General features: G+C 49.1%; 1 protein-coding gene across 1 annotated transcript in view; it reads left to right on the top strand.

Moving 5' to 3' along the window:
• The window catches only part of ATXN10 (ataxin 10), a 140,717-nt gene that overhangs the window by 117,460 nt on the left and 11,053 nt on the right, over window positions 1-12,204 (top strand). The gene's annotated exons all lie outside the window — the stretch shown is intronic.

Raw genomic sequence — 12,204 nt, forward strand, 5'->3', positions numbered from 1 at the left:
AGTTCACGCCCGGGGCCTCCGCCCGGCGCCTCCATGAGGGAGTTGGTTGGCTTTCTCATTGGCTTTGTCCCTAAGAATTGAGCCACTTGGTCAGAGTTGGAGCTGAGTCACACTCCCGCAGCCTGTGCAGCACAGTGAGCTCAGGTTCTCGGGGGCGTTCTCCTCCAGAACGCCTTAAGCCCCAGCTGGAAGCTCACCTGTGGGCCCTATGTCACTGCATGCCACTGGCGTCACCTTTCCAGACCACGTGTTCCGTGGAATGGCTGTGGAGGAGTGTGTGTCCCTTCTGTAGAGGTTTGAAGAATCCAGACCTCTGGAAGAACCATTCTAGCAGTGGTAGCTTGGAGACCTCTGAGAGCTCAGAAGTGGGGAGAAGCGCCCCAGTGGCCCAGGAGTCTGGTTTTTGCTGGGTGCTGTCCTGCGGCCCTCAGCTACTGACGTCAAAGGCTCTGGCTCTTGCCCCTCCTTGGCTGACCACCCTTCTGGAGGGCACTGTGCAAGGAACTTGCCCACTCCCCACCTCTCTGCCTAGGTCTTCCCTGTGGGAAACGGATCTAATACAGTGATAAAGAGCCAGGCTGGAGGCTGGAGGCTGGAGGCAGCCTGTGTAGGTTTGAGAGAGAATCTGTTTCACTTCAAGACCTTCCAGTCCCTTGCCTGGCCGCTGCATGGCCTTGTGCTTATTGCTGGTGGGGGGGTGGGGTTAATAAGGCCATCGCCAGGACTTTGAGATTGTGACCCTGTGGGAGGCCAAGGAGGAGGGGAATTTTGTGTTTAAAATGCTCACTATTGGTTTCTGTCAAGAAGAGAAAAGGAGCTGATGAAAATCATGTGTTGCAAAGTAAGTGGATTGAGAAATGCTTATTATTTGTGCTAAAGATACTGTCGTTTGTCTGATTAGCAATGGAAGAAAATTTCCTATTTTAAAGAGCATGATAGCTTGTAAGCTCAGTCAGAGAAAGACAAGTTAACAGCCTCTGAAGAGTTTTCTTCAAAGTAAAACAGTCGGTTCACTGCCTTGCATTATGATCAAGCGCTACAGGCTGTGCTCCTTAGACGGGTTTGAAATTTTTTAGCCCCAAAAAGGGAAAGGAGAAAAGAAAGCTGTCACAGGAAAGCAATAAAAACACATTCAGGTGTTACTGCAGGTGTTGCGTTTCCGGATGAAAAAGATGATTTATTGCAAACAAAAACACGCAATTTTACTTTTATATTCCCTGAATTGACCTTCTAGTGAAGAAAGGTTTTTTATTACTAATTACTAATCTTTGGCCTTTAGCAAAGACTGGAAACTTAAAAGGCTGTTGCACACAGCCCGTGGCAGCTCTGCAGATATGCTGCAGTGGTTCATGCTTACTAAGTCTTTTATGTTGGCGTCTCCTTGTCAAATATTCATTCATTGATCCTTTCAGGAAACATTGAATCCTTACTATGTGTTTACATACGTTGCCTTCTTTAGTTTTGACAACACTGTGAAGCAGGTCCTATTATCATCATCTTCCCCATCTGTAGATGAGAAAACTAACTGAGAACCTTAGCGACTTGTCCTAAAGGTCAGACTCAGAGGTTAAGCTTGGCGTGTGCCTGATTCTCAGCCACTTTTCTAAAAAAAAGTTTTCTAAACTGCCCCCTATGAGTCACTGGGACAGTCAGAACACATACAGAGAAAGCATAGTAAGATACTAATGTAGTGGAGAAATGACTCAGAATTATACACTGAAAACTTTTATATGGACAGTCTATGTGGATAACTGGTGTTTTAAACGGTTATTAATGAAGCATTGCAAGATTCAGGAATCTTTAAATTGTCAAGAAAAGGTGAAATGTTAAATGTTGAGTGTTATATGTATTTAGTAACTCTTTAGACTTTTGTTTTATAAAAGCCTACTAGATTTTAAAGACATGTAAGATATACTTAAGATACAAGATACATACCAAAATATGAGACCTAAGGGAGAGTGATTGGAGAAGGCAATGGCACCCCACTCCAGTACTCTTGCCTGGAAAATCCCATGGACGGAGGAGCCTGGTGGGCTCTAGTCCATGGGGTCGCTCAGAGTCAGACACGACTGAGCGACTTCCCTTTCACTTTTCACTTTCATGCACTGGAGAAGGAAATGGCAACCCACTCCAGTATTCTTGCCTGGAGAATCCCAGGGACGGGGGAGCCTGGTGGGCTGCCGTCTCTGGGGTCGCACAGAGTCGGACACGACTGAAGTGACTTAGCATAGTTCACTTGGAGCTGATGTTTGTGCCTGGTGTGAGTGAGGGTCTGTCACTGTGTTTTTCCATCGGAGCACAGAGTTGTCCCGGCCCGCTTATTGAAAAGCGCACGAGTTGGCTCCTGTAGCGCCGTGTCTGTCGTGTACGTGGCGTGGACTCTCCTGTCTTTTCCACTGACCTCTGTGTCTGTACCAGTACTATAGTCTTAAGTACCGTCGCTTTCTACAGTTTCAGAACACTGTAGATAGACTGACTGAGTCCTTGACTGAGTTGATTGAGTCCTTCCAACTTGTTTCTTTTTTTTAGAGCCTTATGGCTATGTTTGGTCATTTGTGTTTGCCCATAAAAATTTTAAAACCAGCTAGTCAGAGTCTACACATCTGTGCTTGTGTGTTTATGTGCACACACGTTTACACACATGTACGTGCTTAAAACCGTCACAAAACAATTTAAAATCTCTACTCACTGAAATTGCATTGGCGAGAATCAGTTTCATGAGAATTGACATCTAAACAGTACTGTCTTCTAACCCATCCATGATCATGGCATATCTGCCCATTTATTTAAGATTATCATGGAGTTTTTGACCCATGGATTATTTAGAAATCATTGCTTAAATTCTGAACAAATAGGAATTATTTGGGGGGGATTCATTTCTAACATAAATATATTATGATCAGAGAGCACGTGCTTGATGCTGTTTGTCCTACAAAATCTGTTGAGACTTGCCGTGTGGCCCCCTGTACGGTCAGTCTCCGCAGCGCTTCTGTGTCTGCTTGAACGGTCGCACCTGATTTCTAGTAGTGGACTACAGTATTCTCAGGTCAAGTTTGTAAACTTTTTACGTTTTTAGTGATGCTTTTGTCTGTTTTGGTTTATCAATTACAGAGAGAGAGGTTTTAAAAATCAGCCTATGACTGTAGCTTTCTCTAGATTTCTCCTCTTATCATATAGCACTGCTCTCATGTATCCTGAGGCAGTGTCATTACAGTTTTATCAGGTCCTGAAAACGTCCCCGTTGTCACTGTAAAGTGACCTTCTGTGTCTCTACAGATGCTTTTTGCCTAACATGAATATAGCTACTTTACTTCACTTTTGATTGATATTTACGTGGTAAAACCATTACAGAACTTTTATTTTTCAGTCTTTTTATATCAGAGGTGTTCGTTGTAAAGAGCATAGTTGACTTGTTCTTAGTCTAGTTTCTCTGTCTTTTAGCTATTGCGTTTAGCCCATTCATACTTCGTGTAGTTGCTTATCTGTTTATATTTAAGCCAGTCTGATCTGCTTTCTATTTTAGTTTTCTCTTGCTTCTTTTGAATTGTTTTATATAATTAAGCATTTATCTTTTTCTAGTTTAAAATTTTTAATTTTTTTTTCTATTTTGTTAATAGTTCCCTGGGAAATTATACCATGCATCCTTGACTAAGGAAAATATAATATTTTTCAGATCTTTACCCCTTTTCCAGGTAGTATAGGACCAGTCCGCATCCCCCAGCTTGTATGCTGTTGCTGTGTATCTCCGTTCTGCTTTACAGTCTATGAAATGTACGGTCAGAGCTCCATAAGGTCAGTTTCCATTTAGATGCTCCACGTACTTACTCCTCTCCTGCCTTCCACCCCTTCTTACAGCTCTGTCTGTCTACCTGGGCTCATTTTCCTTCTGCCTGAAGTCTTTCTTTTAGAATTTCCTTTAAAATGGGTTCATGGGTGAGGGACTGTTTGGCTTGTTAGAAAATGTGTGCCGGACTCCAGCATTTGGGATAGCTACAGGATCTCAGTGTTCTAAGGCAGCGGTCCCCAACCTTCTTGGCACCAGGGACTGGTTTCTTGGCAGACAGTTTTTTCCACAGGCTGGGGAGGAGGGTAGGGTGGAGCTGGTTCAGGCCATCACGCGAGTGATGGTGGGTTCAGGTGGTAACACCTTTGGCTCTACGTGCCTCCCTCCATCTCTCAGTTCAGTCGCTCAGTCGTGTCCGACTCTTTGCGACCCCAAGGAAGCAGCACGCCAGGCTTCTTGTCCTTTCCCATCTCCCGGAGCTTGCTCAAACTCATGTCCATCAAGGTGGTGATGCCATCCACCCACCTCATCTTCTGTTGTCCCCTTCTCCTCCAGCCTGCAGTCTTTCCCAGAATCAGGGTCTTTTCTTTTCCATCTCTCAAAAACTTGGCCCTGCTTACAGAACCTCCAAGCCTGTCCTCCATACTTAGAATATGTCCATAGGCCCCAGCATGTCCTGACAGGTCTGTGCGTCCTGGCCCCACCTGCCTCTTCATTTAGATCCAGACTGGCTCCCCTCTTTTAGCATTCCCCAGACATGCCTCCTTTTTTGTTCCTCGAATCTGTGATTTCTCACCTCAGGGAAGTCGTTATCTTCCTCCCTTGGCTGAACTCTCTCCCCTGGCTCAGCCTCCTCTTCTCTTCCTCAGGGAAGCCTTCCCAGAGCCTCATCAGCCCCTCCTGGGACCTTTTCTGTTCCTTCAGCTTGTCTCAGTCTGTAACTGAGGATTTGTGCATTTGCATCTTAATTGCCCTCTAGACCAAGGTCCGTAAGGGCATGGACCTTTTTTTTTTCCTCTGTTTTTTATCTCAATGTAATATGCCACTGATAGGCACATACTAAATGTCCAATAGATATTTTTAAATGGGTACATGACTGAGTAAGGCGGTGAACAAATGAATGAAAACCAGCAGCTTGATGGAGTATGTGTGTGTGTGTGTGCTTATTGGACAGGTAGGGAGGATGGCTCTAAGCAGGGGAGAAATATCTCCCATGGATTTGATGATTCTTTTGTGAATTGAATAAACTTGGTTTGGCAGCAGTATTATTTCAGCTTTGTTTGGTGGTTCAGCTCCTTCTAATAACTCACACCAGTCAAGCTTTCATTGAACTTTAATTTCAGTATTTTGTGTTAAAGAAAGCAATATATATTGCGTATGCATAGACTAGGAATCAGAGCTGAGAGTAAAGGTCAGTTAAGAAAAACAGCTCCGTTCTCTGATTGCTCTGGATCGGCGGGCTGTGTTGTGTGCTCACGCATCATCCGTGGGTTAGGGCTGAGGACTCATGTTACCATAGGGTAGGCATCCTTGTTCCCTGTGGGAAGTCAGCGGTTCCGACCCCCTGGAAGACTTCCTCTTTCTTCGCCACCCATGGGGATTAGGAATTTCTAGGTGGCATATCCAAGCAAGCTGGGCTGCAGCTCCCCCAGGCTGGGAGCGGGACTGGAGGGCTGCAGCTCCCCCAGGCTGGGAGTGGGACTGGAGGGCTGGCTGCCCCGCTTCTCGGAGGCGTCTTCTAGTGGCGGACTGGGAAAAGACAACATCCCAAGGGGGTAGCTCACCCCGAAGGAAGGCCCTCGGCGGCGGTGTTGCATCAGGACACAGCCCAGCTGTCCGTCCGCCGCTCCCTTGCGGGGACCCGCAGTAATGACACAGTAGCAGATGCCATCGGAAAATCCCAGCCCGCCACCACAGAGCCATTTCTTATTTGTCAGTTTATTGTGGCAAGTGGGATTTTCTGTTGTTGTTGTATCCAAATAGAAACAGCTGAACTTTATTTGAAATGTTTTTCTTTGATTCTTTTTTTGATCTGTGTTTTGATCAGTTGTCCTTGATGTGGGTTTTTTATATATATATGTATTGTTTTTATTGGAGGAGGAGGGGACAAGGATAGGATGAGCGTCTAAACTGGGTTGGGGTTTTTTTCTGTTCTTTTCTCTTTTTTCCTTCCTTCCTTTCTCTTTTTTTCTTTCTTTTTTAATTGAAAAGCCTCATTTGTAAGTGTTACGTGTGCCCAGAAACGTAAGTTTATAGGAAAAATAACCAGAGTTTCCCCAGTCATCTCCTGTTGAGGAGGGATGGATAGCATAGTGACACGGGCATCAGCTCTGGGGCTTCACAGACACGGGTTCTGCTGCTTCTCAGCCTCTAAACACGTCGCTTGCCCTGTGTTACGAGTCTTGGCGTATTTATCTAAAATGGGACGGACCCCACAGGGTTACGGGGAGAGTACGGTGTGCTGTGTGCCAAGTGCCCGGCCTGTAGCTTCTCAACAAGCAGGTGTGTCATGCAGATGTCCAGACAGCTGCTACTGCCCACGAGAAAGGTGAATTTCCATCTGTGAGCACACTGTGAGTCAGTGGTAAAACTTAAACAATAGTAATAATATTGCAAAACAGAAAAGAGAGTCCTGAAGCGTACTCACATACACAGCAAAGGCCCCCTGTACTTAAGGAGTAAAGGGTGGTCTTTTTCCATGAATGATCCTAGGCCAATTTAATATCTGTTACGGGGAAGAAAACCCTGCCACCGTGTCTCACCCTGTTCACCCACAGTAATTGAAGATAACTCATAAACCTTCATGTGGACAGTAAAACACAAGAGCTTCTAGAAGGACTCATAAGAAAGTATGGTTCTTGTCTTGGAACAGGCAAAGGTGTCTTAAACAAGACATCAGAATTTTAACTGGGAAAGCATTAACTTTGAAAAAGTATTTGCATCGTAAGCCTGTATCTGACAAAGGACTCATACCCATACTAATTTAGGACTGCTGTGAAACAACAAAAGATAATTCAGGTTCTGAGAATGAACAAAAGACCCACGGCATCTCACAGAAGAGGAAACCCAGATGGCCAGTAATTGTACAGAAAGAGCTTAGCATCCTCATCAGGGAAATGCATGTTTACCCCAGTCAGGAACCCACCAGAAGAGCTGATGAGAAGATGACAGGACCAACGGATGGCAGAGGTGTGGGGCAGCCTGAACTGTGATGAATTGATTTGGGAGGTGTCAAGTAGGGAAACCTCTTTGGAAAACTTTGGCAGTGTCTGCTAACTCAGGCCCGCCCTGTGAGCCAGCAGCTGCAGCCCTAGATGCCCCCCCGGGAGAAGTACATACATGTGTCTGTCAGAAGACGTGTGCAGGAGCATTCCTAGTCACAGTGTTTATAACAGCCCCAAAGTGGAACCATCCCACATAGTCAGCAGTCGTAGAAGAGTGTGGATGATTATTCCCCAGAGCGCCATGCAGCAGCAAAGAATGAGCTGCCCTGTGTAACATGGGTGAGTCTCACTAATGTAGCATAGAGCTGAAGAAGCTAGAGTCAGAGAGTGTGCGCTCTATGACTGTATGTGACAGCAGCAGTCAGGATGGTGGGAGCCTTGATGGGTAGGAGGGTGGGCATAGGTGGGCAGTGGCACCCAGGGCCTCCCAGCTGCTGGGCGTATTCTCCATCTCAGCCTGGGTTGGGCTCATGTGGCGTACGCCCGTGAGGAAACGTCAGGATGTACGCAAGGAGGTGTGCGTCGTTGCTTCTCACACTGACGTTTTAAAAATCACTGAGTAGTTTCTAGGTGCCCAACCCTGTGCTGTATATATACACCCTTTAAGCTACATTGCCTGGCATAGGCGGTTTCTTTCCTTCTGTTTTTAACAGGCCTCTTTGTTAAGCACTGTCATTTCACAGATGAGAAGAGAGGCGCTCACGGAGTTGGTTCCCCGAGCACAGCCAGCTCTGCCAGCTCCTGGGCGGTGGGGCCACGGGGCCAGCCCAGCGCTATCTGTGCCCTGCTCCTTGTTCAAGCGCCTAGACTTCTGTGTGGGCGCCTCTCCGCCAGCCCAGCCCTTCCTCCTCTTAGACTTGAGCACGCGTGTCTTCCTCCTGGAGTTCTCCCGTGGCCCCCAGCGGAGCCTGAGCACCTCAGCTCTCTGTGTCAGTTGGGCTCCTCTGCCCCTCCATGAGTGCAGCACATGCAGACCCCTAGATGCGCAACTGTGCCCTCCAGAAAAGCCTGTCCCGGGCAGGACCTGTGCCAAACTGCACACCCCACGCCAGACCCCACAGACCCCAGGAGTGTCACCGCAGTGTGTCCCAGAGCATACTTCTGTCTGTAGCATCTTAAATACCTATTATATCAGAGAAGTCTTCTAAGTAATACATACACGTGTCGGACCTGTGGGAAGAAGGCGTCTGCTGCAAGACTCCCTGGAATCTCTGCAGTTCTCATGTGCGTTTTGGAAATTCTGGGCCACAGTGCCACATCTTGGGGAATGCAGGGATTTTAGTGGAAACTTGAGAACGTGCTCCATCCCGTCCTCTTCACGAGCAGTCTAACTTGTGCCTGGGCCTGCCGTGCCGCCGCCAGAGGGAGGCGTTCGGGGAAACACCTCAAACATTTCAGGCTGGTACAGCGGGCTTGCTGTTGTTTATAAAGGCATCATCAAGTCCCCACACCAGGGAAGTGCTTGTGCTGCGTTCACTGCGTGCCTGCTGCTCGTGTCTTACTCCGCCCACCCTGACGCTCACGTGGCCGGGACGTCATCCTGCTGAAATAGGTCTTGCATCCTCCAGAGGGGAGCGATGCCTGCTGTTGGTTTCTGTGTCCCCAGCCTCAAGCCCCTGGTGGTTGTTCAGTGATCTTGCGTTCATTTGTTGAGCTGACATTAATTAAAGCTAGAGAACCTTTTACTGCCGTTTGGCTTTAAAAAGGTAAACTTTGGGTTTGGCTTCCCAGTTACATGATGTGGGTTTTTAAAGCCTCTCACTGATGGTCTTACCCATTGCCTAGTGTGGCTGAAGGTGTTTGAACCAAGTCTCTGTCCTTGTCCAGAGCAAACAAGCGTGGACACGACTTGGTGGGTGCGCGGAGGCCTCCCTGGGTCCCTGTGTGCAGTGAGTGGGCGTGGGGCCAAGGGTGGGCGGCAGTCTGCCACACTGCACCCTGCGCCCCTCAGGCTCCACAGTTGCACAGCAGACCCATTCAGAGTGAGAGGGGGCAGGAGCCCTACCCCTTTGATGTAGCTTCTACAGTATCCTAGCAACTGTTTGATGTAGCTTCTACGGTATCCTAGCAACTGGTTCCTCAGCACTCGAAGCTGGAAGTTGGAGGAGTGGGATGTCCTGTCGTGAAAGAGACGCTCACAAAAGTGGACTCTCTTTCCTTGTTCAGGTGTGTTGGCAAATGGTCCGGCTGTTTTAAAATGAGAATGAAATGCTTCAGGTTATACTCCTTCAGATTGTGTCTACTTGGCTTTTAGTTGTACGCTTCTTGTTTTCTTACATCGCGAAGATCACAGCAGCTCAAAATGAAAACTGTCATCACCACCCTGAAACGTCTGCGTGTGGAGGCTGTGAGCGGCACGTGTCTCCTGCGCACACAGAGGCCAGACTGTGTGGTCTGCCCTCTGCCCTCGGGCCTGCACACGCGCCTGGCCGCCATGGGCCTTGCTCAGCCTGCCTCACTCAGCCGTCTCCTCTCCTCTCAGAGGTCAGAGTGCCTCAGTCCTGCTCTGGCCTGTTCACTTGCACAAAAAGCAAGATTGCAGGAGGTTTACCGTCACGTCTTAGAAAACGGGAGGAGAGGCGCTTGGCACGAGCCATGTGGCCTGCGAGCGGCCACGTGCCCCTTGTTCCTGCTCCGCCTGGGTTGGTGAGAAAGTGGAAGCTGCCGCTTTCCAGTTCTATCGGTCACTTGACCCGCGTGGCTTGGAGATGACAGTGTTTTCTTAATTTGGCTTCTCTTGGTTACTGTTAGCATTTTAAGTGCCGCCATGTACAGTTCATTCCAAACCAGAAACAAAACTTTATGCGAACATTTATTGCCATTCGCTTTTGTCCTTAAGGGTCTGCTCCTTTGGCTGGTTGATTTAACGAACACCATTTAAAGTTTAAATCTTATTTTCACTAGGGGGCATCTCCCAAGACAGTCCCCACACCGCCACACTCAGCATCAGGCAGCCCTTCCCGACTCTCCTTCGGCACCTTGGCTCCCTTGCTGTCCATCTTCCCAGGGTCTCCTTCCATCTACCTGGCCATTCTCCCAAGTAGAGTTAAACCTTATTTATTTGAGAGAAGTCTGCCAGAATCCCAGTTGAAATGAGGCCGCTTTTTATTGTTTCGTTTATCCTGTCATTTCACATTGTAGCTGTTAGGCCAGTTAGTAGTGTGTTTATTTCTCTCCACTGAACATTCTAGGAATTTCAGGAGGACTGAGGTGTCAGGCCTTCACCTCATGGGCACTTAGCTGAAGCTGAGTTTACAGGTGAACATACATGTGCCCACCTCTCTGCTTTGCCTCCCTGCGTGGTGATTGCCTTGACTCTGTCCCTTAGTTGGAGATTGGCACAGGGAGGATGAAGAGGGAGAAGGAAGACCTGAGAAATGGTGTTGTGTTTAATGAAATCCTCTTGTGGCCTGTAATGCTGGTTGAGAAACAGTGACTCGTGAGAGGCCGCGAACGGGCGACCCTTCCTCAGGTGGAGTGGTAGCAGCTGGAGAACTAACTGCTCTTGATAACTGAGCAGACGGGGTTTCGTCGACCTGTGTGATCTGGCTTTTTCTAGGCGCCCAGGCGGCTCTGTCCATGGGGTTCTCCAGGCACGAATACTGCAGTGGGTTGCCGTGTCCTCCTCCAGGGGATCTTCCCCACCCAGGGGTGGAAGCTGCGTCTGCTTTCTCTGACAGGCGGGCTCCTCACTGCCGCGCCTCCTGGGAAACCAGCTCGCCCGGGCATGGAGCTCAGGCGGGCAGCGCTGGAGTCTGAGCCCAGGTCCTTCCTCGTCCACTCTCACTACTGCTGCTACGGACGCTGGTTGGTCCCCATTCCCACACCATCTTCCCTCCAAGCCACCCTCCACGGCTGCCAAGGAGAGTTGCCTGATTTTTCTGCTTTAGCTCTTTCAGTGGATTCTCGTCGTATAAAATGCAGACTCCTTCCTACAGCTTGAAACTCCTCTGGCCTCTGGCCTCGACCCCTGCCCTCTACCAACATCCTGCCTCCAGCCCCAGCCTTGCCTGGCTCATGTCTCCCATCTTGAGGTCACACATGGCCAATGCCACTGCTGTCTCCCCAGCGCACCAGGTGACCAGCTTCTCTTTATCCCGAGTTCTCAGCTCAGTCCCCTCCTCAGAGAAGCCGTCTCCCACCTCCCTCATCCATGTTTTGTCCTCCTGTGGTCATTCCTGACCACATCAGCCTGAAGGTCTGTCTCTCTGAGGCTGATGGCCACCTCCTGTCTAGAACGCCAGTGCCACAGGGGCGGGGACCTGCATGTCCCGTTAGTTACTGGGTCCCCAGCGCCGAGCACAGGCCTTCATGTTTGTCAGACGAGCACCCAGATGACAGTTAAATCCTGAGGGTCTGTATGTGTGTTAACGGTGGAAGCCTGCCTTTGTATCTAAATCGCTTGCTCTCATTCCAGTGTAAGTGTCAAGAAGCGTGTTGTTCACAGAGGAGAAGGAAAACATGTTGCAGTATTAGATTTCTGAAATTGAGTGAGGTTCCCCCCAACGTGGGACAGCTATAACTTTAGAAGTTTTAGAAAGACCTGTGTCAAGGCGGAGCTTGAGACGTTAGTATCCCCCCTGCAGCCAGCTTGGCCAGGTGTCAGCGGTGCTTATTTCCAGTTAGTGCTGAAGTCATTCGCACGCCCTCAGTGCCTGCTGAAGGCGCGCTTGACTGTGAAGTGGACACCGTAGTGCTCCTCCCTTAGTGAGGGCCACAGAATCACCCGTGCCCCAGCCCTCAGCTCACCTGGTAGTGACCGCAGCGCACACAGACAGCGTGAGGCGTCCGCGGGTCTGTGCCCCTCAGACCTGTGGGCCGGCCGCTCTTGCCTGCTGACTCTGGTTGCTGCTGTGGGTGGTGGGAGGAGAGGCCACCAGCACGGGCTGGTGACCTGGGGGTTCGTTGTGCTCAGAGGTTAGTGACGTCTGGACTAAGGACAGGCGGTGCGGGTGCCCGGGCAGCCCACGTGCAGCGTGCCGACCCCTGGGAGCCCGCTGGGTCTCGTCCAGCCCAGAGCCCTCCAGAAGCCCCCGCACTGCTTGTGTTCTCCATGTAAGCCTTTGCATTTGAGAGCTGTTTTTGACCCCTGGCTATGCTTTATTCATATAAAGATGTTCTTAGTACCAGGCAAACAATAATCTTCCATAATTTAGATGCAGTTACTTACATTTTTCTGGGCTTCCCAGATGGCTC

Source organism: Bos indicus, chromosome 5 (assembly GCF_029378745.1).
Source record: "Bos indicus isolate NIAB-ARS_2022 breed Sahiwal x Tharparkar chromosome 5, NIAB-ARS_B.indTharparkar_mat_pri_1.0, whole genome shotgun sequence".
NCBI lineage: Eukaryota > Metazoa > Chordata > Mammalia > Artiodactyla > Bovidae > Bos > Bos indicus.